General features: G+C 34.7%; 1 protein-coding gene and 2 long non-coding RNA genes across 5 annotated transcripts in view; 2 read left to right on the top strand and 1 right to left on the bottom strand.

Moving 5' to 3' along the window:
• The window catches only part of LOC132909885 (mannosyl-oligosaccharide 1,2-alpha-mannosidase IA), a 689092-nt gene that overhangs the window by 589408 nt on the left and 74632 nt on the right, over nucleotides 1-25052 (top strand). The gene's annotated exons all lie outside the window — the stretch shown is intronic.
• LOC132909922 (uncharacterized) lies at nucleotides 6176-12748 on the top strand. The gene is made up of 3 exons (XR_009658644.1): nucleotides 6176-6741; nucleotides 12140-12401; nucleotides 12570-12748. It is a non-coding gene; the product is annotated as an uncharacterized LOC132909922 (long non-coding RNA).
• LOC132909921 (uncharacterized) lies at nucleotides 11590-21536 on the bottom strand. The gene is made up of 2 exons (XR_009658643.1): nucleotides 21407-21536; nucleotides 11590-11858 (listed from the first exon to the last, which is right to left on the bottom strand). It is a non-coding gene; the product is annotated as an uncharacterized LOC132909921 (long non-coding RNA).

Raw genomic sequence — 25052 nt, 5'->3', positions numbered from 1 at the left:
CAGAATTAATCAAGGGAGCACACCAAGGAAGTGTCGCTGTGATATTCGCGGTGTCTGCGGAAATACTGTCGTCGCCATAAATTTTTCCTCTTCTAACACCTAAAGAAAAAGAAAAAAAAACCAAACTGAAAGTAAGGGAAAATATGCAGAGGAAAAAAATTGTACGTAGACTGTAATTATCTCAAAGTGAGCATCTATTATGTACCAATTTCTTGGGATGCGTTAACGACCTCGGTCGATGCCGCGGAATGACTGCAATTTCCATGCATTATAAATTACTTCTATAGACAGACGGCACGAACCCATACAAGAGGAAACTATAGCAGGGGGAATAATAAATTGTTGCGAGGTGTTGTCGGATGATTCCTCGAGTTTTCCGCACAGATGTCCTTTAGTTGCCGAAGCGAGATGGACGTGTTCTACAGGCAGTACAACACTTATCGTATACTACTGTGTATCTTAGGACTCTGGCCATATCACAAGTCGATTTACTCAACGATTCATAGAATATTGTTCTCTTTCATTATGTTCGCCTATATAGTTTTACAGGTAACCAGAATTCATTATTGTTATGCTTCCAATATATATACACCGCGACGTTTTATTGCTAACCTACTGGTTACAAATTCGTGAGAAGATAAATATGTTATTGTATGGACACTATACGATGATGTGGCGTCCTCCTCGACATAAAGAATTAATAGAATATGTTTGTAGGTATTATGGCTTTTCAAATCTGGTATTACATTTCGAGGTTGCATCGTAACGTTATCTGCAACCTGTCCAGTTATGATCTTTTTCATGCGATATGTCTCTTCCGTAGCAATGTTCCCAGTGGTACGTGATGCTCTAATGCGAACTCTACTTCAATTTCAGTGAACTAAAGTTGTACCATAGAGATTTATATATATTTTTCCACGTGGGTACAGACTATGTATTTTTTTGACAACCTACGCACGATAGATACCACGCTGAAAGATCAACGTGAAGTTCAGATACTGATGAAATACGTCGATTATTCGACTTATATATTCTCCATTTTCATATGTAAGAAAACATTTTCCATGCTTATAGAATTGGTCGCAGTAGTCGCAATTACCTTAGTGTCTGATTATTTTGTTCCGAATATTATGTAAATGTACAATTGTGCAACTTTGTCTATGTGATTGGCTTTATTAGAGAAAACGATAAATGCCGAATCCCTTGCACAAGTTTTATGTCAGAAATACTGTTTCTTTAAGACGATTATATGGTAAATATGTATTATTCAAAAGAGAAAAGTGAAAGACCATTTCCGGTGTCGCGGTTACGAGACTAACATCATTTGCTAGTACAAAAACATTCGGATGTAGACATATCATAGTATCATTAAACCACCCTCTTCTCATTTTAGGCATATGTTGCACGTGGATCTTATTCGTAGCGTCGTTTCTTTTCGGACCAGTAACGTTGGATCTGCTACTGCCTTTAAACGAATCTCGGAGACGTTATTTTTCCTACATAACAATGTTTTCTCACGACCGCATAGAGTATATTGATATAGTATGCGTGAATATCCTAGTTGTTCATATAATTGGAATATTCTCTCTGGCGGGTACGGAATTGCTATTGGTACTCTTTGCCCACTACATGTGCGGATTATTCGATATAACTAGGTATGAATGAATGTGAATACTTTTCTCTTTTTCACATGGTCATTCTATATAACAGATAACTTACAGCACTTACAACTTTACAGTGGTCATGATTGTCAGGTAAATATACGCAATACAAAACATTCAAACAATGCCATTAAAATAGAAACGTGCTTCTTAGCAGATCATTAACATTACTGTCGTAGAATTTCAGTAAATTTATCTAATTCCGCTTTACCTATCTCACATTCTCAGACTTTTCTATTTTCCTCGTTTGTATCTATTCATATGGCGACAATCTATTTTACTCAATCGCAGCTTTCAAATAAATCGACCGAACAGAAATGATTACCTATGTGATCCTTTAATTCTTATAAATATATCTGAATACAGTCAATAGTGCGATATTTCGCAGGCTGATTATGGTTAATTCCAACGATAGAAGGTGAAATTACTTGTCAAGTCATACTTATCTAAAAATTTGTGCACGTTTTTAGCTATCGATTACGAAAGACAATTGCGGATCTATCCTCGTCGAGGCAGATCGACCCGAATTTCAGGAATTTCCGGTATGTCGTGGACTGTCATAGGAAGACACTACAGTTGGTACCTTCGACTATAATGAATTTTCAGTGGTAGATATATAAGCTGATCCTACTTTATTTCCATGCACTCCTGCCGACATTTCTTATGGAATTCAATCGCTGGTTAAAGGCTCATCGATTACGCATTATCGAATTACGTGGTACACTATATTCCGCTATGTAGTGTGTTTCTAGTTATTGCCTCTGTGTATTTGCATCGAGTAAGTATCCTTTCATTCCTGCACGCTGTTGGGAAAAAGTAAAATCCTAAATGAATATGATGTGTGGGAGCACATTCTCGAAGTTTTAAACTTTCTCTGTTTTTTCCCTTATTGATGGTTCACGATAAAAGTGAAATATGAAAAGGAATACAATCTGACATTGATTATATATATATATATAGATGGTTTTTACAAATATCGTTAACGTTGACCTAATATTTCAGATCATTTTTTTTTTTTTTTTTGCATAATGTTCAAATACTTCGAAGAAGAATCAACTGAAAAGTTTCATTTATTATTTCTGTTAGAATGATAGAATTTGCAAAAGAGGCATTCTCATAATGACAGACGATTGAAAATAATGGGAAAATCGGTTCTAATTTAACCTATCGTTTTACAGCTTTCAAACGCTATAACAAATGTGAATGATCAAAAAGAAATCCTCATGTCCTCTGTGTTCCTTACCAGCCATATGATAATCTTATACCTATGTCACTATTCTGGACAAATTTTGATAGATCGTAGTCTGGACGTGTTCAAGGAAACGTAAGCTCAAATTTGACTAAACGTGGTTGTTCTGTCGTTGTTTATTAAATAATTTTCTATTTGTCTAAATGTTCCTATTTACTAAGTAAGTAACACGATTGTATTACCAGAGTATTCTAAAAGATACAACAATATGCAGGTATAATTCTACATGGTATTGCATGCCTGTAGAAGCGCAGAAGTTGTTACTCTTTATCATGTTAAGGAGTTCTTCGGAGAGTGTAATAGACCTTTACGGATTTTTCGTTGCTTCTCATGTCGGTTTTTCGAAGGTAATTTTTTCAGTCTGTTACTGTATAATCGGCGCCTGATATTTGCTATTCAAATGTTATTGCATTTCAGATGCTGAGGACGTCCATTTCATACTTTACTATGTTATACTCTCTTCAGTAGAATTTCTCCAGCATCATTGACTTCACGATAGTTGTTAGTAGCAATGATACGAATTAATGTTTAGTAATAAATAATTTACATTAGTCACTGGTTTATGTTTCATTCTTCTGGAAAATCTAAAGTAAAATAGAATTTCGACTTTCCATTAATTTTACGCTTCTCATGTTTCACTCTTTTCGTGTCAAATATATTCAGTAGAAAAGAGTCTACGGCATTATATTTTCAATCGCGTTTATTTGGAATAATAGACGTAATATTTGATTTCACTTAAAATATCGTATTTACGTTGTACATTGCGTTGTTAGTACACAGAAAACGTAATTGCGAAGGAATGATTGCTATAATTATTAAGGCAAACAATATTTTAATATGTCTGCGATACTGGAATATTATGACGAGCAATGTTTTTCAGAGTTTGAACGGGTTAAAAGAACACACGCATAATTCAGTAACCGAATATAAACGAAATTTTGGTAATCCTGGAATTCCTTTTCTGTAAAACATAGGAAATTTGACTTATGTTATTCTTTCCCTGTGACCGTATAAATCAAAAAATTGAACTTATGCTTGATTACTTTCGTGTGATCCTCGATCGAGATTAAACGAGTATTTCTTTTCCTTTTCGGAATGATCGACAAGGTTTATGAGTTTAGAATCGTTAAAATATTAGTGACTCTTATAATAATAATTTTTATGTAATTTCATACATTTCAACATGATAGTTCCAACTATTGAAATTATTAAAATATCCCATATTGTATATTTTTTAACTGAAATAACACCACATCCGTGGATAAAATTCACTTGGCGGTTTATAATTTAGGTACGTGGAAGTTACAGTGTCGTAATATGCAGCACTTTTTCCGTGATATATTGTTACGCCTTTGTATATATTTCATGATCCTTTGTTCCTACTTTTTTCACTACTAATAAGAAATTCTTAATTTGACGACAGAAGATTCTTATCAATTGTCCCGTATATTAGTCGCAAAATTCCTATAGAAAATCTGTTGTTGAACGATATCTGGTACTCATGTACTATTTCCAGCTCAAAATTTCACAAAAATCTGGATATATTTTAAAAATTTCTGCTCTCAAATTTCGTGATATCTAAATTGATAAGCGACAATAATAAGAATACCTGAATCATTTCATCCTTTATAGTGTGAGTCGTTATTGTATATCCTTTGCCCATTTCTCGCGTGTATCTAATTTTTCCGAATTATGTAATTATTTAATTTATCCAAATCGTTAGTCATCGTAAATTCATGTCCATAACCTGTCACAACTAAAATTAATTGCTGGTTTATCTTCTTTCTTTCTTTTGCTAAATCTACAACAGAGAAAGCTTATCATTTTCTGTCAATTCTGTAATATTCATTTTCAATCCAGTGTATTATATTAGGTTTTATCTCTAATATCGCATTAATATCCTACACTGTGTTACTTCATACAATAAATTCAGAAGAACAATGTTACCGATTCAAATGTTAACAGTAGCATTGGACGAAGAACAGATCGCAATGTTAATTATTTTGGAATTAAGGACACTCTATATAGAGCAACCACTTCACGATAACAGTAATATCGAGTACGTATATTTTGTTGCCAGAAGCTGATGTTCCACATATTACGACTATTTGATACACATCAAATTCGTAAATTGTCGATACTCCTCGACGGCTGTTCCTCTTTGTCAAATCTATTGAACAAAATGACGAAGGCAGCACACACAAGGAAGTGTCACTGTGATGTTCGCGGTGTCTGCGGAAATACTGTCGTCGCCACAAATATTTCCTCTTCTAACACCTAGAAACAAAATTAGCTCAAACTAAAAATAAGGCAAAATACGCGGAGGGAAGCAAATTTTATGTAGACTGTAATTTTCTTAAAGTGAGCATCTATTATATATCAATTTCTTAGGGGGCGTTAATGTCCTCGGTCGATGCCGCGGAATGACTGCAATTTCCATGCATTATAAATTACTTCTATAGACAGACGGCACGAACAAATTCAAGAGGAAAAGATAACAGTGGGAATAACAAATTATGGCGAGGTGTTGTGGGATGATTCCTGGAGTTTTCCGCACAGATGTTCTTCAGTGACCGTAGACAGATGGACGTGTTCTACAGGCAGTACAACACTTATCGTATACTACTGAGTTTCGTAGGTCTCTGGCCATATCACAAGTCGATTTACTCAACGATTCATAGAATATCCATTTCTGTTATTATGCTCACCTATATAGTTTTCGAGGTAACTAGAATTCATTATTGTTATGCCTGTAATTTATGTGCGCCGCGACGTTGTATTGAAAATCTACTTGTTACAAATTTGTGAAAAGATAAATATGTTATTGTGTTAACACTATACAACGATGTGACGTTCTTCCTGACATAAACAATTAAGAGAATATGTTTTTAGGTATTATCCCTTCTTAAATCTGGTATTACATTCCGAGGTTGCATCGTAACGTTATCTACAACCTGTCCAGTTATGATCTTTTTGTTGCGTTATGTTACTTCCGTAGCAGTGTCCTCAGTGGTACGTGATACTCTAATGTGAACTCTACTTCAATTCTAGCGAACTAAAGTTCGACTATAGAGATTGATATATATTTTTTTCATGTTGGTATAGACTAAATATGTTTTTCACCATCTACGCGCGACACACACCATGCTGAAAGATCAACTTGAAGTTCAGATACTGATGAAATACGTCGATCATTCGACTTATGTACTCTCCATTTTCTTATGTAAGAAAACATTTTCCATTTTCATAGAATTTGCACCTGTAGTCGCGATTACCTTAATGTCTGAATATTTCGTTCCGAATATTATGTAAATGTAAAATTGTGAAACTTTGTTTATGTGATTGGCTTTATTAGAGAAAACGATGAATGCCGAATCCCTTGCACAAGTTTTATGTCAGAAATACTGTTCCTTTAAGACGATTATATGGTAAATATGTATTATTCAAAAGAGAAAAGTGAGAAACTACTTCAGTTGCCGCGGGTACGAGATTAACAGCATTTGCTAGTACAAAAGCGTTCGAATGCAAAGATATCATGCTATCATTAAACCATTCTCTTCCCGTTTTAGGCATATGTTGCTCGTGGACTTTATTCGCAGGATTCTATGTCTTTACTCCGATAACGTTGGACCTGCTAATGCCTTTGAACCAATCTCGGAGACGTTATTTTTCCTACTTAACAATGTTTTCTCACGACCGCATAGAGTATGTCGATATGGTATACATGAATATTCTAGTTGTTTATACAATTGGAATGTTGTGTCTGGTGGGTACGGAACTGACGTTGGCTGTGTTTGCCCACTGGATGTGCGGAATGTTCGAGATAACTAGGTATGAATGAAAATGCTGTCTTTTTCCTTTCTCATATTGTGATTGCGTGCAACGGACACCTTAATGCACTTACATCGTATGGTGACGACCATGGGGTCGAGATTGTCAGTTAAGTATACGATATGCAAAACATTCAAACAATGACATTTAAACAGGGAACGTTGTTTTGCAGCGGATCATTAATATTGCTGTTGTAAAATTTCAGTGAATTTATACAATTACGATTTGTCCAGCTCTCATTCTCGCGGCGGGTAGTTCTCAAACTTTCCTATTTTGCTCGTGTGTGCTGTATGTTTCAGATGAAGTTGTTTGAATGCATTCATATGGCGACAATCTATTTTAGTCAAACGCAGTTCGCAAATCAGTCGACCTAAGAATGGTTACTTGTGTGATTATTCTTATAGATATATCTCAGTAACTGTACTGTCAATAGTGCGATATTTCGCAGGCTGTTGGATGATTGGGGTTAATTCAAACAATTGAATGTGAAATTCCTTCTTGGGTTATATTTGTCTAAAAATTTCTGCACGTTTTTAGCTATCGATTGCGAAAAACAATTGCGGGTTTGTCTTCGTCGAAGCAGAGCGACACGAATTTTAGGGACTTCCGCTACGTCGTGGAGAATCATAGGAATACACTACAGTGGGTACATTCGACTATAATGAGTTTTTAATGATAGATATGTAAGCTGATCCCACTTTACTTTCCATGCAATTCCTGCCGACATCTCTTGTGGAATTCATTCCTTTGGTAAAGTTTCATCAATTACGTATTATCGATTTACCCCATACATTATCTTCTGCCATCTGCTGTAGCCGTGTTGTCTGTTTCGGTGAGTTTGCATCGAGTAAGTATCCTTTCATTCCTGCATGTTGTTGGGAGAAACCAAAATCGTTAATGAATGTAATGTGTGAGAGCACATTCTGAAAGTTTCAAACTTCCTCTGTTCTTCCTCTTATAAATGGTTCACCGTAGAGGTGAAATCTGAAGAGGAATGCTACCATTGGTTATGAATATATATAGATAGTTTATACACATGTCGTTAGCGTCGGATGAATATTTGAGATCAATTTGTTGCACACAGAATTCAAATATTTCGAACAAAAGTAAACTGATATGTGTCCTTTATCATTACTTTTGTTAGAATGATATAATTTACGAAGAAAGACACTCACATAATGAGGAACGTTTGAACAGAATGAAAAAACTGATTCTAATTTATCCTAATGTTTTACAGCTTTCTAAGACGATAACAGATGCGAAAGATCACAAAGAAGTCTTCATCTGTGTTTTTCTCCTTATTAGTCATTTAGCGTTCTTGTACTTATGCTGCTATTCGGGACAAATTCTGATGGATCGTAGCCTGGACGTTTTCAGGGAATCGTAAGCTCAAATTTGACTAAATGTGGTTGTTCTCTCGTTGCTGATGACATTATTTTCTATTTGTCTACATGTTTCTGTTTACTGATTAAGTAACACGATTATAATACTAGTGTATGTTAAGCGATAAAACAATATGCAGGTATAATTCTACATGGTATTGCATGCCTATAGAAGCACAGAAGTTGTTACTCTTTATCATGTTGAGGAGTTCGACGGAAAGTGTGATAAACCTTTTCGGATTTTTCGTTGCTTCTCATGCCGGTTTCACGACGGTAATTTTTTTAAGTCAGTTACTGTATTATCGTTATCGTATATCTGTTTGTTAATCGTTATTGCATTTCAGTTGCTGAGTACGTCTTTCTCGTACTTTACCGTGATATACTCGAATCAATAGAATGTTTTAAGCATCATGGATTCTATGGTGTTGATAGCAGAGAAGTTGTTACTAGAAGTCAGATTACTGATAGTCAACGTGTGTATTCCCCGTTTTAATGAATAAAACTGACGTTTCTTCATTATGCTGTGTAAAATGCATACACTAGAAGTAACTATTATACCATATTGTGAGCTATAATAATTAGTATGATATTGTTGCATATTAATATATTATAATATATAGTCACTCTTTTCTTTCTTTCAATTTTATACTGAACGATATGCCATATTTAAATTAGAAACTTAATATCATCTGTTTCATGATTTTTTGATATATCTGCATAGTGAATCTAACACTCACCACTGCTTACTTTTATAATCGAATACAAATTTCAATAACTTCGTTTGTATGCAATCGAGCAAACACTATCTAGCATAATAAACAGTACTGTGATGACAGGTGCCACATCTTTGATTACGAAGTTTGAGGTAGGTAGCTCATAACCTTCTATTACGTATATTATAATCTTTCACGAATCTTCTTTTATGAATGTATGTATTATATGTGTCTTACGAGACATTTCGAAATTTAATTAGTAGCATAATGGAACTTAACTATCTACAAGGTTTCTTTCTTTACAGTTTACTTTATGTGCAATTTACAATATTAATAAGCTTCGGCATTCAGTGAAACTTACATGTTTTAAGGTGGCCATTCGTTCTTTCCTTTCCACTCGTTATCTCAGTTTCCTGATAAATATATGTTCGCAGTAAATACCTTGTAACATCTCTATATACCTCACAGTCTCACAGACTAGTTTCAAATTTTACCTTCCTGATTAAATCTCGTATCATCTCATAACACTTTTATGTAACTATAATTTGATGTCACCGAAAAACGCTTTATTTGGGAATAAGGATGCGCACCAATATTTTCGTATATAAAAATTTTCTCTACTTGTGTCGTTAGATTAAATGTTAAACAATTACAAACCATCAAGCGATCTTTCCGTATACACTTCCTATTCCGTTCTGCACACTCGATACACTTTACTCCACGATGCAGCACGCACTGACGGGGACGGGCAAAAGGAATTAGGTGGAACACGCGTGCGCGTTTTCAGAAAGTGCGGGGGAAAGCTGAAAATGGTGCGAAAGACCGTCTGTGCACTCTGTAACTTACTTAATTCACCGATGTCTCGAAACACGTCCACTCCACTGTTATTATCGCACCCTTCAGACTCGTCCGCGGAAAACTTTCTCTTTATTTATAAAGACTTCCGGGGGATGGTTGAAATGAATATTTGTACGGCACCACAAGCATCAAATATCTGTTAGTTTCCGAGAAGCATGGACTTCCTTGGGAGCAAGTATTATAACATTAATCAACAGCTTCTATTGTTGCCTGACTTGTATCCGTACGAAACGTGCAAATTAACGATCATTCTCTACTTCTATGTGCTGGTGGCGGTCTTCATAGTTGGTTTGATCATTCAGGTATACTCAATCCTCTTATAAGACGATTCGCTGAAAACACGGTGGAAAAATTGCGATAACCTTCCTATAACACGACAGCCTTCTAACATGGGTTCGATTACGACACGAATTAAGCGTGTTATAGAAGGATGTCCTGTACTTCCTTTAATCTTATAATTTTTTCTGCTTGTTACTGTAGATTTTTCTTCGGCTTCTGTTGCAAGTTCAATCTATCGTGAAATATTTTCGCCGACCAATGTAGATGTTATTGGGCAATATGCTGGTAACAAACAATTGCAGCGGACGAATATTTTCGTCACGGTGTACAGCATTGACGACTTCATTTTATGCTTATTTTATATTATATTTAACTATCGCTTTATGATTCAACGTAATTGAATCATTATAACATAATTGAAAGTGAAAATAATCCGTTAGATCCAAGAATGCGAGTCTTTTGAAAATAGCTGATAAATAGTTTTATGGAAGGCAAAAGTATAATTATTAAGGCAAGCAATATCTTAACATATTACTGACACTGGAATATTATGACGAGTAATGTTTTTCAAAGTTTCAATGTTTTTAAAAGAACACAGGCATAATTCCGAAACCTAATATAAACACAATTTTGGCAATGTTGGAATTCCTATACTGTAATGCGTTGGAAATGCGACTTATGTCATCCTTTCCTTGTGATCATATAAAACCAAAAATTGAACTTATGTTTGAAATTCTAATCTATGTTTGACTTATTCGTGCGATCCTCGATCGAAAGTAAAAGAGTATTTATTTTCCTTTTCGGGAATGGTTGAACAGGTTTACGAGTTTAGAATCGTTAATCTTTATGTAATACCATACATTTCAACATGATAATTTCATTTATTGAAATTAATAAAATGTAGCATATTTCTTATTTTTTTGAAAGTGAAATAAGTCATCGTGCATATTTAAAATTCGTGTGATGCTTTATAATCTAGGTACATGAAAGTTATAGTATGATAATAAGCAGCACATTTTCCATAATATATTGTTACGGCACTGTATATATTTCGAGATCATTTGTTGCATGTTTTTAGAAATAATAATAAATTCCGCGTGTAACGACAGCAGATTCATTTGAATTGTCCCATATTTTTATCATGGAACTCCTATAGAAAATTTGCAACTGATCGATATCCGGTACTCATGTACTATTTCCAGCTCAAAATTTCACAAAAATCTGGATATATTTTGAAAATTGCTTTTCTCAAATATGGAGACATTTAATTTAACAAGTGACAATAATGAGAATACCTGAGAGTCGTTGCTTTCTTCATAGGACCAGTAATCGTTGTATATCCTTTGTCCATTCTTCTCTTATCTCTTATTTTTTCGAATTACCCATTAGTCATCGTAAATTCATATCCATAACTGATCACTGCGGAAATTAATTACTGGTGCATCGTCCAATCTTTCATCAAATCTACAACAGAGAAAGCTTGTCATGTTCAGTCACTTCTACGACATAAATTTTCAATCTTTTCAATTTTCAACTTCCGAAAGTATTTCAACGATTCGCTAATATTGTATTTTCAATCGTATGTATTATATTTGATTTTATCCATAATATCGCAATAATATGCTACATTGCGTTCCTTCATAGAGAATCAAACGCCAAACGATCTGGCGCAAAAATAAATTAAAAAGAACAATATTACTTACTCAGATGTTAACAATAGCATTAGACGAAGAACACATTGCAATATTAATTATTGTGAAAATAAAAACACTCTGCATAGAGGAACCACTTCAGATAATACCAGTCATCACGAGTACGTATATTTCGTTGCAAGAAGCTGATGTTTCACATATTACGACTACTTGATACAAATCAAATTCGTAAACTGTTGATACCCCTCGACGATTGTTACTCTTTACCATAGAGCTGTTGCTGTGAAGTTCGCTGCGTCTGTGGAAATACTGCCGCCGCATTAAATTTTACTTTTTCTAACACCCAGAAAAGATAAGTACAATCTAAAAATAAGGGGAAATATGCAGAGGGAAAGAAATGTTATGTAAACTATAATTTTCTCAAAGTGAACATCTACTATCAATTTCTGTTAATGACCCCGATCGATGTCACGGAATGACTGTAATTTCCATGCATTATAAATTACTTCTATAGACATACGGCACGAACAAATTCACGAGGAAACGATAACAGTGGGAATAATAAATCGTTGCGAGGTGTTGTCGGATGATTCCTCGAGTTTTTCGCACAGATGTCCTTTAGTTACCGAAGCGAAATGGACGTGTTCTACAAGCAGTACAACTCTTATCGTATCCTGCTGAGTATCTTAGGACTCTGGCCATATCACAAGTCGATTTACTCAACGATTCACAGAATATCGATCTCTGTCACTATGCTCGCCTTTATTGTTTTCCAGGTAAGCAGAATTCATTATTCTTATGCTTCCAGTATATATACACCGCGACGTTTTATTCCAAACCTACTCGTTACAAATTCGTGAAAAGATAAATATGTTATTGTATTGACACTATACGATGATGTGGCGTCCTCCTCGACATAAAGAATTAATAGAATATGTTTGTAGGTATTATGGCTTTTCAAATCTGGTATTACATTTCGAGGTTGCATCGTAACGTTATCTGCAACCTGCCCAGTTGTGATCTATTTCACGCGATATGTCTCTTCCGTAGCAATGTTCCCAGTGGTACGTGATGCTCTAAAGTGAACTCTGTGAAGTTCAAATAAAGACATTCATATATATATTTTCATGTGGGTGCAGACTAAATACCTTTTTGACCATCTACGCGCGATAGAGACCATACTGAAGGATCAGCTTGAAGTTCACATACTGATGAAATACGTCGATTATTCGACTTACATAATATCCATTTTCCTATGTAAGAAAAAATTTTCTATGTTCGTGGAATTTGTCAATGTAGTCGCGATAGCCTTAATGTCTGAGTATTTCCTTCCGAATATTACGTAAATGTAAAATTGTGAAACTTCGTTTATGTGATTGACTTTATTCGACAAAACGAGAAATGTCGAATCCTTAATACATGACAAAGTTTTGTTTTGTCGCGGGTACGAGACTAACAGCATTTGCTAGTGCAAAAGCGATCGGATGCAAAGATATCCTGCTATCTTTAAACCATCCTCTTCTCATTTTAGGTTTATGTTTCTCGTCGATCTTATTCGGAACGTCGTATGTCTTCACTCCGATAACGTTGGATCTGCTAATGCCTTTGAACAAATCTCGGAGACGTTATTTTTCCCACCTTACAATGTTTTCTAACGACCGGATACAGTATCTTGATATGGCATGCGTGAATATGCTAGTTGTTTATATAATTGGAATGTTGAGTCTGGCGGGTACGGAACTGATATTGGCTGTGTTTGCCCACTGGATGTGCGGAATGTTCGAGATAACTAGGTATGAATGTAAACGCTGACTTTTCCCTTTTTCACATGGTCATTGCGTTCAACAGACACTTACATCGTTACAATTGTCATGATTATCCGGTAAATATACGATATGCAAATCATTCAAAGAATAACATTTAAACAGGGAATGTGTTTTTTAGTGGATCTTTAACATTACTGTTGTAGAATTTCAGTGAATATATTTTAATTACGATTTACCTACTTCTCATTCGTGGGAATGGTCCTTCTCAGATTTGCCTATTTTGCTCGTATATGATGTATGTTTCAGATGAAGTTATTTGTATGTATTCATATGGCCACAATCTATTTTAGTCAATCGTAGCTTTGAAATTAATCGACCGAACAGAAACGGTTACCTGTGAGATCATTTAATTTTTATAAATATATCTCAATACAGTCAATAGTGAGATATTTCGCAGGCTATCAAACGATTGAATGTGAAATTCCTTCTTGTGTTATATTCGTCTAAAAATTTCTGCACGTTTTTAGCTATCGATTGCGAAAAACAATTGCGGGTTTGTCTTCGTCGAGGCAGAGCGACACGAATTTTAGGGACTTCCGCTACGTCGTGGACAGTCATAGGAATACACTACAGTTGGTACATTCGACTATAATGAATATTCGATGATAGATATCAAAGCTGATCCTACTTTATTTTCCATTCATTTGCTTACTACATTTCTTGTGGAATTCTTTCGCTGGATAAAGTTTCATGGATTGCTTATTATCGAATTATCCGATACATTATCTTCTGCCATCTGGTACAGCCGTAATTGGGGTCTCCGTAATTTTGCTTCGAGTAAGTATCATTTCATTCCTACACTTCGTTGCGAAAAACCAAAATCCTGAATAAGTGCAATGTGTGAGGGCACATTCTCAAGGTTTTTGAGACTCTCTCTGTTTCTTCTTTTATAAATGGTTCACCATAAACGTGAAATCTGAAAAGTTATACTATATTCCATTGGTTGTAAATATATATAGTTAGTTTATACAAATTTTAGTAACGTCGGCCGAATATTTGAGATCAGTTTGTTGCGCATAGAATTCAAATATTTCGAACGAGAGTAAATTGAAATTTGTTCTTTGTCATTACTTTTGTTAGAATGATATAATTTACGAAGAAAGACACTCACATAATGAGGAACGTTTGAACAAAATGAAAAAACTGATTCGAATTTATCCTAATGTTTTACAGCTTTCTAAGACGATAACAGATGCGAAAGATCACAAAGAAGTCTTCATCTGCATTTTGTTCCTTATTATTTATTTAGCGTTCTTGTACTTATGCTGCTATTCGGGACAAACTCTGATGGATTGTAGCCTGGACGTGTTCAGGGAATCGTAAGCTCAAATTTGACTAAATGTGGTTGTTCTCTCGTTGTTGATGACATTATTTTCTATTTGTCTACATGTTTCTGTTTACTAATTAAGTAACACGATTATAATACTAGTGTATATTAAGCGATACAACAATTTGCAGGTATAATTCTACATGGTATTGCATGCCTATAGAAGCGCAGAAGTTGTTATTCTTTATCATGTTGAGGAGTTCGAAGGAAAGTGTGATAAACCTTTTCGGATTTTTCGTTGCTTCTCATGCCGGTTTCACGACGGTAATTTTTTTAAGCCCGTCACTGTATTATGGTTATCGTATATCTGTTTGTCAATTGTTATTGCATTTCAGTTGCTGAGTACGTCTTTCTCGTACTTTACCGTGATATACTCGAATCAATAGAATGTTTTAAGCATCATGGAGTCTATGATGTTGATAGCAGAGAAGTTGTTACTAGAAGTCAGATTACTAATAATCAACGTGTATATTCCCCGTTTTAATGAATAAAACTGACGTTTCTTCATTATGCTGTGTAAAATGCGTACACTAGAAGTAACTATTATACCATATTGTGAGCTATAATAATTAGTATGATATTGTTGCATATTAATATATTATAATATATAGTCACTCTTTTCTTTCTTTCAATTTTATACTGAACGATATGCCATATTTAAATTAGAAACTTAATATCATCTGTTGCATGATTTTTTGATATATCTGCATAGTGAATCTAACACTCACCACTGCCTACTTTTGTAACCGAATACAATTTTAATAACGTCGTTTGTATGCAATCGAGTAAACACTATCTAGCGTAATAAACAGTACTGTGATGACAGGTGGCACATCTTTAATTGCGAAGTTTGAGGTAGGTAGCTCATAAACTTCTATTACGAATATTATAATCTTTTACGAATCTTTTTTTTATGAATGTATGTATTATGCGTGTTGTTCAAAATACTTTGAAATGTAATTATCAGCATAATAGAAGTAAACTATAATGATTACATTGATAGGGTTGTGCATAAACCTACGAATATACACACCCAGCAATAGCTTTTCTCCGCGCCTACTACGTCACCGAACTTTACTGGTTTATCATCCTTAACTCATTCATTATCCTAATTGGTTTTTCCTTCTTAAATCAGTCATCATCTCTTGATTGATTTTCCGTTCATTATCAGTTATCAGTTTAACTTACTATTTGAGCTTTGCTGAAAATGCATGTACACGCACCACGCGTTACTACTTATATCTACAAAGTCATTGAAATAAAGTGCGAAATTAATTGGTGGTTCATCTTCTATTCTTTCACCAAATCTGCAACAGCGAAAGCTTATTATTTTCAGTCAATTTAACGATGTTCATTTTCAATCGAGTGTATTATATTAAATTTTATCTCTAATATCACATTAATATCCTACATATCCTTCATAGAGAATTAAACACCAAACCAGTATTTTTATAGCGTGAAAAGAAATTAAGAATAACAGTACAACTTGCTCAGAAGTTAACAATAGCATTTGACGAAGAACAGATTGCAATGTTCATTATTCTGATAATAAGGATATTCCGCATAAAAAAACCACTCAGACAATAATTGTCATGAGGAGTGGGTATATTTTGTTGCAAGAAGCTGATGTTTCACATATTTCGGCTACCTGATACAAATCCAGTTTGTAAACCTTTGATATTCCTCTACGACTGTTCCTCTTTGTCAAATCTATTGAACAAAATGACGAAGGCAGCACACACAAGGAAGTGTCACTGTGAAGTACGCGGTGTCTGCAGAAATACTGTAGTCGCCACAAATTTGCACTCTTCTAACACCTAAAGATTAAAAAAAAAAAAAAAAAAAAGACCGAATTGAAAATAAGGGAAAATATGCAGACGAAAAAAATTGTACGTAAACTGTAATTTTCTCAAAGTGAGCATCTATTATGTATCAATTTCTTGGGAGACGTTAATCACCTCGGTCGATGTCGCGGAATGACTGTAATTTCCATGCATTATAAATTACTTCTATAGCCAGACGGTACGAACAAATTCAAGAGGAAAAGATAACAGTGGGAATAACAAATTATGGCGAGGTGTTGTGGGATGATTCCTGGAGTTTTCCGCACAGATGTTCTTCAGTGACCGTAGACAGATGGACGTGTTCTACAGGCAGTACAACACTTATCGTATACTACTGAGTTTCGTAGGTCTCTGGCCATATCACAAGTCGATTTACTCAACGATTCACAGAATATCCATTTCTGTTATTATGCTCGCCTTTATTGTTTTCCAGGTGAGCAGGATTCATTATTTTTATGCTCTCAATCTATGTACACCGCGACGTTTTATTGCAAACCTACTCGTTACAGATTCGTAAAAAGATAAATATGTTATTGCGTTAACACTGTACGACGATGTGACGTCCTTCTTGATATAAAGAATTAACAGAATATGTTTTAGGTACTATCGCTTTTACAATCTGGTATTACATTTCGAGGTTGCATCCTAACGTTATCTACAACTTGTCCAGTTGCGGTCTTTTTCATCCGATATGTCACTTCCGTAGCAATGTTCCCAGTGGTACGTGATGCTCTAAAGTGAACTATGTGAAGTTCAACTAAAGCGATTTATATATATTTTTCCACGTGGGTACAGGCTATATATTTTTTTGACAACCTACGCACGATAGACACCACGCTGAAAGATCAACTTGAAGTTCAGATACTGATGAAATACGTCGATTATTCGACTTATATAATCTCCATTTTCTTATGTAAGGAAACAATTTCCATGTTCATAGAATTTGTCACAGTAGTCGCGATTACCTTAATGTCTGAATATTTCGTTCCGAATATTATGTAAATGTAAAATTGTGAAACTTTGTTTATGTGATTGGCTTTATTAGAGAAAACGATGAATGCCGAATCCCTTGCACAAGTTTTATGTCAGAAATACTGTTCCTTTAAGACGATTATATGGTAAATATGTATTATTCAAAAGAGAAAAGTGAGAAACTACTTCAGTTGCCGCGGGTACGAGATTAACAGCATTTGCTAGTACAAAAGCGTTCGAATGCAAAGATATCATGCTATCATGAAACCATCCTCTTCTCATTTTAGACTTATATTGGTCGTGGATTTTATTCGCATCATCGTATGTTTTCGCTCCGATGACGTTGGATCTGCTGTTGCCTTTGAACGAATCTCGAAGACGTTATTTTTCCTACTTTACAATGTTTTCTCACGATCGGATAGAGTATCTTGATATGGCAGGCGTGAATATGCTAGTTGTTTATATAATTGGAATGTTGTGTCTGGCGGGTACGGAACTGATATTGGCTGTGTTTGCCCACTGGATGTGCGGAATGTTCGAGATAACTAGGTATAAATGAAAATGCTGACTTTTCCCCTTTTTATACGGTCATTGCTTGCAACAGACACCTTACAACACTTAGAAAGTTGCAATGGCCATGATGGTCTGGTAAATATACGATATGCAAAACATTCAAACAATGAGATTTTAACGGAGAACGTGTTTCACAGCGGACCGTTAATATTGCTGTCATACAATTTCAATAAATTTATTTAATTGCGATTTATCGAACTCTCATTCTCAGATTTTCCTATTTTGCTCGTATGTGCTGTATGTTTCAGATGAAGTTATTTCTATGTATTCATATGGCGACAATCTATTTTAGTCAATCGTAGCTTTCAAATGAATCGACCGAACAGAAATGGTTACCTGTGTGATTATTTAATTTTTATAAATATATCTCAATACAGTCAGTAGTGCGATATTTCGTAGGCTGTTAGCTGATTATGGTTCATTCAAACGATAGAAGGTGAAATTACTTATCAGGTCATATTTATCTAAAAATTTGTGCACGTTTTTAGCTATCGATTGCGAAAAACAATTGCGGATCTATCTTCGTCGAGGCAGATCGACCCGAATTTCAGGAACTTCCAGCATGTCGTGGACTTTCATATTAAAACACTACAGTTGGTACCTTCGACTATAATGAGTATTCGATGGTGGATATCTAAGCTGATCTCTCTTTATTTTCCATGCATTTCCTACCAACGTTTATCGTGGAATTCATTCGCTGGATAAAGGTTCATCGATTACGCATTATCGAATTTCATGCCACATTATATTCTACCATGTACTGTGATTCTAGTTTCTTTGTCTACGTGCTTGCATCGAGTAAGTATCCGATCATTCCTCTACGGTGTTGGGAAAATATAAAATCTTCAATGAATGTAATGTGTGAATCCATTCTCGAAGCTTTTAGACCTTCCCAATTTTTTCTTTTATAAGTGGTACACCGTAAAGTGAAATACGAAAAGAAATACTATCTGCCATTGATTATAAATATATGTAGATAGTTCATACACAGAACATCAGCGCCGGCCGTTCATTTGAGATCAATTTGTTTTGTATAGAATTCTAATATTTCGAAGATACATAATGCCGAACGATTAAACACGATGGGAAAATTGACTGTAATTTATCCTACCTTTTTACAGCTTTCAAATGCTATAACAAGTACAAATGATCTAGCAGAAATCTTCATTTCTAGCATACTCGTTATCTATCATATAGTGATCTTGTATATATGTCACTATTCTGGACAAATTATGATAGATCGTAGCCTGGACGTGTTCAAGGAAACGTAAGCTCAAATTTGACTAAACGTGGTTGTTGTTTCGTTGTTGATGACATTATTTTCTATTTGTCTACATGTTTCTGTTTACTAATTAAGTAACACGATTATAATACTAGTGTATATTAAGCGATACTACCATATGCAGGTATAATTCTACATGGTATTGCATGCCTATACAAGCGCAGAAGTTGTTACTCTTTATCATGTTGAGGAGTTTAAAGGAGAGTGTGGCAGACCTTTTCGGATTTTTCGTTGCTTCGCATGTCGGTTTTTCGAAGGTAATTCTTTCAGTCTGTTACTGTATAATCGTTGTCTGATATCTGCTAGTCAAATGTTATTACATTTCAGATGCTAAGTACATCCGTCTCATACTTTACTGCGATATACTCTCTTCAATAAAAGTTCTTCAGCATCATTAACTGTACGATAGTTGTTGGTAGCAGTGATACGAATTAATGTTTAGTAATAAATAATTTACGTTAGTCACTGGTTTATGTTTCATTCTTCTGGAAAGTCTAAAGTGAAATAAAATTGCGATTTTCAATTAATTTTATTTTTCCTATTTTTCAGCCTTTTCATGTCAAATACATTCAATAGAGAAGAGTCTATAGCATTATATTTTCAATCGCGTGTATTTCAAATGATAGACATAATATTTGGTTTTACTTAAAAGATCATATTAATGTTGTACATTGAGTTATTAGTACACAGAAAATATAATTGTGAACGAATAATTGGTATAATTATTAATACAAGCAATGTTTTAATATCACCCTCATACCAGAATACCTTGACGAGCACTGTTTTTCAAAGTTTGAATGGGATAATAGAACAGGCATAATTCCGCAAACGGATAAACACACAATATTGAAAATGTTAGAATTCGTTTCCTGTAAAACGTAGGAAATGTGACTCGTGATGCTCTTTCTCTGTGATTTTTATCTACAGCCAAAAATCGAAGTTACGTTTGATTTTTTGTGCGATCATCCATCGATAGTAAACGAATATTTCTTTCCCGTTTCGCAATGGTCGAAAATGCTTATGAGTTGAGATTCGTTAATCCTTATGTAATTTTCAGTACGATAATTCCAGTTATTGTAATTATTAAAATATAGCATATTTCATGTTTTTTTTTAAAAAAGAAATAGTCCTCGTGCTAAGATAAAATTCTTCTCACGCTTTATAATCTAGGTACATAGAAGTTATAATATAATAATATGCAGCATATTTTCCATGATATATTATTACGCCACACTATATATATTGCGAGATCATTCGTTGCTGTTTTTTTCAGCACTAATAATAACTTTTTAATTTAACGGTAGCAGATTTTGTTCAATTGTCCTGTATGTTACACACAGAATTCCTATAGAAAATCTGCTGTTAGACGATACCTGGTTCTCACAAAATAAGTGTACTATTTTTAGCTTGAAATTTCACAAAAATTTGGATATTTTCGAAATTCTTCTTCTCAAATATTATGATAACTAAATTAACAATTGACAATAATGAGAAAACTTGAGAGTCATTTCTTCCTTGGTAGGATCAGTCGTTGTTCTATATCTTTTGTCCATTCTTCGCTTATCTCTTATTTTTCCGAATTACCCGTTAATCATCGTAAAATAATGTCCATAACCTATCACTACGGAAATTAATTACTGATCCATCATCTATTCTTTCACCATATCTGCAACACAGAAAGTTTGTCATTTTCATTCAGCTGTACACTATTCATTGTCAATCGTGTATATTATATTAGATTTTACGTATAATGTCGCTTTAGTATCCTACATGGTGTTACTCCATAGAAAATCGAACGCCAAAAGATCTAGTGCCGAAATAAATTAAGAAGGACAATCTTACTTTCTCGGACGTTAACAATAGCATAGGAAGGACAGATTTCAATATTAATTGTTGTGTTAATAATGATGATACAAATACAAACCTGATACAAATCAAATTTCGGAACTACTGATACTTCTCGACGGCTTTTCCTCTTTTTCAAATCCATTGAACAAAATGACGAAGGGAGAACACCAAGGAAATGTCCCTGTGAAGTTCGCGGCGTCTGCGGAAATACTGTCGTCGCGACAAGTTTTACCTTTTCTAACACCCAGGAAAGATAAGTACAATCTAAAAATAAGGGGAAATATGCAGAGGGAAAGAAATGTTATGTAAACTATAATTTTCTCAAAGTGAACATCTACTATCAATTTCTGTTAATGACCCCGATCGATGTCACGGAATGACTGTAATTTCCATGCATTATAAATTACTTCTATAGACATACGGCACGAACAAATTCACGACGAAGCGATAACAGTGGGAATAATAAATCGTTGCGAGGTGTTGTCGGATGATTCCTCGAGTTTTTCGCACAGACGTTCTTTAGTTACCGAAGCAAGATGGACGTGTTCTATAGGCAGTACAACACTTATCGTATACTACTGACTATCGTAGGACTCTGGCCATATCACAAGTCGATTTACTCAACGATTCACAGAATATCGATCTCTGTCACTATGCTCGCCTTTATTGTTTTCCAGGTAAGCAGTATTCATTATTTTTATGCTCTCCATCTATATACACCGCGACGTTTTATTGCGCATCTACTCTTTACAAATCATAGGACGAAGAATTTATGGAAAGATAAATATGTTATTGTATTAACACTATATAAGGTTGTGCCCTTTTTCTTGACATAAAGAATTAACATAATATGTTTATAGGTACTATCGCTTTTTAAAGCTGGTATTACATTTCGAGGTTGCGTCGTAACGTTATCCACCACCTGTCCAGTTATGGTCTTTTTCATGCGATATGTCTCTTCCATAGCAATGTTCCCAGTGGTACGTGATACTCTAAAGCGTACTCTGTGAAGTTCAACTAAGGCGATTTATACATGTTTTTCCACGTGGGTACAGACTTCATATCTTTTTGACAATCTACGAAGTTGTGACGTCGTGCTGAAAGATGAACTTGAAATTCAGATACTGATGAAATACATCGACTATTCGACTGACATAATCTCCATTTTCCTATGTAAGCAAACATTTTCTATGTTCGTAGAATTTGTCAATGTAGTCACGATCACCTTAATGTCTGAATATTTCCTCCCGAATATTACGTAAACGTAAAATTCATTTATGAAGTGATTGGCTTTACTAAAGAAAACGATGAATGCCGAATCCCTTGCACAAGTTTTATGTCAGAAATACTGTTCCTTTAATACGATAATATAGTAAATACGTGTTATTCGAAAGAGAAAAGTGAGAAACTACTTTAGTTGCCGCGAGTACGAGATTAACAGCATTTGCTAGTACAAAAGCGTTCGGATGCAAAGATATCATGCTATCATTAAACCATTCTCTTCGCATTTTAGGCATATGTTGCTCGTGGACTTTATCCTCAGTGTTCTATGTCTTTACTCCGATAACGTTGGATCTGCTACTGCCTTTGAACGAATCTCGTGGACGTTATTTTTCCTACTTAACAATGTTTTCACACAATCGGATAGAGTATGTCGATATGGTATACGTGAATATCCTAGTTGTCTATACAATTGGATTGTTGTGTCTGACGGGTACGGAAATGTTGCTGACTGTGTTTGCCCACTGCATGTGCGGAATGTTCGAGATAACTAGGTATGAATGAAAATGCTGACTTTTACCCTCTTTATAAGGTCATTGCGTGCAACAGACATACTACAACACTTAGAAAGTTGCAATGGCCATGATGGTCTGGTAAATATACGATATGCAAAACATTCAAACAATGAGATTTAAACGGAGAATGTGTTTCACAGCGGACCGTTGATATCGCTGTCATAGAATTTCAGTAAATTTATTTAATTGCGATTTATCGAACTCTCATTCTCAGACTTTCCTATTTTGCTCGTATGTGCTGTTTGTTTCAGATGAAGTTATTTGTATGTATTCATATGGCGACAATCTATTTTAGTCAATCGTAACTTTCAAATGAATCGACCGAACAGAAATGGTTACCTGTGTGATCATTTAATTTTTATAAGTATATCTCAATACAGTCAGTAGTGCGATATTTCGTAGGCTGTTAGCTGATTATGGTTCATTCAAACGATAGAAGGTGAAATTACTTATCAGGTCATATTTATCTAAAAATTTGTGCACGTTTTTAGCTGTCGATTGCGAAAAACAATTGCGGATCTATCTTCGTCGAGGCAGATCGACCCGAATTTCAGGAACTTCCAGCATGTCGTGGACTTTCATATTAAGACACTACAGTTGGTACCTTCGACTATAATGCGTATTCGATGGTAGATATCTAAGCTGATCTCACTTTATTTTCCATGCCTTCCTTCATTTCCTACCAACGTTTGTCGTGGAATTCATTCGCTGGATAAAGGTTCATCGATTACGCATTATCGAATTTCATGCTACATTATCTTCTGCCATCTGGTACAGCCGTGATTTCTGCCTCCGTGATTTTGCATCGAGTAAGTATCCGCTCATTCCTGTTAATTGGTAAAATGTTAAAACCTCAATGAATGTAATGTGTCAAACCATTCTCTAAGCTTTTTTACACCTTCCCAATTTTTTCTTTTACAAGTGGTACACCGTGAAGTCAAATCTGAAAAGAAATACTATCTGCCACTGATTATAAATATATATATTTATGCAAATAACGTCAGCTTCGGCCGAACATTTGAGATCAATTTGTTTTGTGGAGAATTCTAATATTTCGAATACACAGAATGCCGAACGATTAAACACGATGGGAAAATTGACTCTAATTTATCCTATCTTTTTACAGCTTTCAAATGCTATAACAAGTACGAATGATCTAGCAGAAATCTTCATTTCTAGCATACTCGTTATCTATCATATAGTAATCTTGTACATATGTAACTATTCTGGACAAATTATGATGGATCGTAGTCTGGACGTGTTCAAGGAAACGTAAGATCAAATTTGACTAAATGTGATTGTTCTCTCGTTGTAGATAACATTAACTTCTATTTGTCTACATGTTTCTGTTTACTAACTAAGTAACACGATTATAATACTAGTGTATGTTAAGCGATACAATAATATCCAGGTACAATTCTACATGGTATTGCATGCCTATAGAAGCGCAGAAGTTGTTACTCTTTATCATGTTGAGGAGTTCGACAGAAAGTGTAATAAACCTTTTCGGATTTTTCGTTGCTTCTCATGTCGGTTTTTCGAAGGTAATTTTTTCAGTCTGTTACTGTATAATCGTTGTCTGATATCTGCTAGTCAAATGTTATTACATTTCAGTTGCTAAGTACGACCGTCTCATACTTTACTATGATATACTCTCTTCAATAAAAGTTCTCCAGCATCATTAACTGTACGATAGTTCTTTGTAGCAGTGATACGAATTAATATTTAGTGAAAAGTAATTTACATTAGTCATTGCTTTATATTTCATTCTTCTGGGAATTTTGAAGTGGAACAGAATTTAGACTTTCAATTAATTTTACGCGTCCCATTTTTCACTCATTTCACGTCAAATATATTCAATGAAGAAGATTCCATAGCATTATATCATCAATCGCGTTTATTTCAAATGACAGACATAATGTTTGATTTTACTTAAAATATCGTATTAACTTTGTACAT

Source organism: Bombus pascuorum, chromosome 8 (genome assembly GCF_905332965.1).
Source record: "Bombus pascuorum chromosome 8, iyBomPasc1.1, whole genome shotgun sequence".
Taxonomy (NCBI): Eukaryota; Metazoa; Arthropoda; class Insecta; order Hymenoptera; family Apidae; genus Bombus; species Bombus pascuorum.
Note: the sequence above shows the minus strand (reverse complement) of the source record. Positions and strands in the feature narration are given on the sequence as shown.